Consider the following 1,883-nt stretch of genomic DNA (forward strand, 5'->3'; position numbering starts at 1 on the left):
ACAGTTCCACATTTACAGCCACCACTATATCTGACCCCTCATTCATGAAAGCTTCTGCTGCTTAGCCTTGAGCTACTGGGCTCCTGTCATTTCCCACTGAGCACACTGGGGTGGATTTGGGTGTCTTGCCCTCATTTACAATCTGAACAAAAGAAACCCAAGCCAAGAAAGCAGCTGGCTCCATAAAAACAGTAAAAACTCTGGCTGGCATCTCTGGGTGCCACTGACTAGCCAAACATCCACAGGCAGTGGTGCCAATATAGATTTCTGGGACAAAACAACAAAATAGATTTTAGTCAATAAACATTGATTTGACAAGAAATCACACAAATCCGTCCATACCAAAGGACATGTACATCCACAGAGTTCCAAACCAATGAGCACATTATGGACACATTGAAAACCTGCCTAGGCTGGATTCATATGTGGCACATGGTCTCCAAGGTCTTCATCTGCCAAATCTGGTTATATGTTAGGTGTCAATGTTGCTCGCTGATTGTGCTACCAGCTGACAACATAAACCATGGACACTGACAAAACAAACACATACCATCACTCTGATGGTGGCATTTTTCAAACTTTTTTGAAATGAAATGAAAGAGATGTTTCTCAGTGCGGCCTAGTATATACACAGACATGTAAACAACACATGATAAAATCTCGTGAAACAATATGTAACCCTACTACGAATGACCCGTTCTATTATTTCTATTTTATTCTGTTATATTTCATGGTTTTAATATTGTTAAGCTATTGTTATGACCATGGAATTGATTGTAATCTGTTAATGAGTCATGGCAATCGTTCTAAATATACCCATCAGAATGATAAAAACTTATCATCTTTTAGGACTTGCTTTCATTTCTTAATAGGTATTTTGGAGTGGGGGGATAGTTTTCCTTTTTCTTTTTTTCTTTTCTTTTGTCTTCTTTTCTTCTCTTCTCTTCTCTTCTCATCCCTTCTCTTCTCTTCTTTTCTTTTCCTTCTCTTCCCTTCCCTTTCTTTTCTGTTCTTTTCGAGTTACGTACAAACATATAGCTATTTCTTGAACAATTCCCAGCAGATATGTGGCTGAGGAAAATGATCCCATCAAATTTACCATCCATTGATTAACTCCTATGTGTATAAACCTAGGATGAGTGTTTTAAGGATCACTAAGGACTAACTCAAAAATTGTAGGTAACAATATTCATTGCATTTAAATAATTTAAACTTGCATTTAAAGAACTGCAATCAATTATGCAGTGTTCTTAGGGTTAATTATTCATATAGAATTGACCTCCTTAAGGAATATTAAAAGAATATATTGTTGTGCAAGGTAGAAATCCACCAAGTCAAATATTCTTTTCCTTACCTTACAATGAAAATTCCACTTAAGTATCCCCTGAGCTTAGGGATTCTGGTGGTGTTTAGGGCTAGGAAATCATCAGTTTTTCAATTAACAAGGGACAGGAAGATTTCTGGGAATCCTCAGGCTCCCTTTCTTAGTGTACCCATTAGCTGTGGTTGCCTTCATTGCTTGGCTCCAGTAATAGGCATTTGAATCTGGCTCAGCCAATCAGGATATACAAATGACTTGGCCACCATAATTTGCTCAAGATTGGGCAGATAACCCAAACAAATCACTGAGAATCAAGCCTAAATTATCTGGGAGAAACCGTACTTCTTAAACTTTCTTGTAGGCTTTGTTACCTGTGACAAAACATATAAATCTTTTTTTTTTAAGATTTTATTTATTTATTTGAGAGAGAGAGAATGAGAGACAGAGAGCATGAGAGGGAGGAGGGTCAGAGGGAGAAGCAGACTCCCTGCCGAGCAGGGAGCCCGATGCGGGACTCGATCCCAGGACTCCAGGATCATGACCTGAGCCGAAGGCAGTCGCT

This window comes from Mirounga angustirostris, unplaced genomic scaffold, assembly GCF_029215605.1.
Source record: "Mirounga angustirostris isolate CCGP_5_RB_7025 unplaced genomic scaffold, mMirAng1.0.hap1 SCAF_3, whole genome shotgun sequence".
NCBI lineage: Eukaryota > Metazoa > Chordata > Mammalia > Carnivora > Phocidae > Mirounga > Mirounga angustirostris.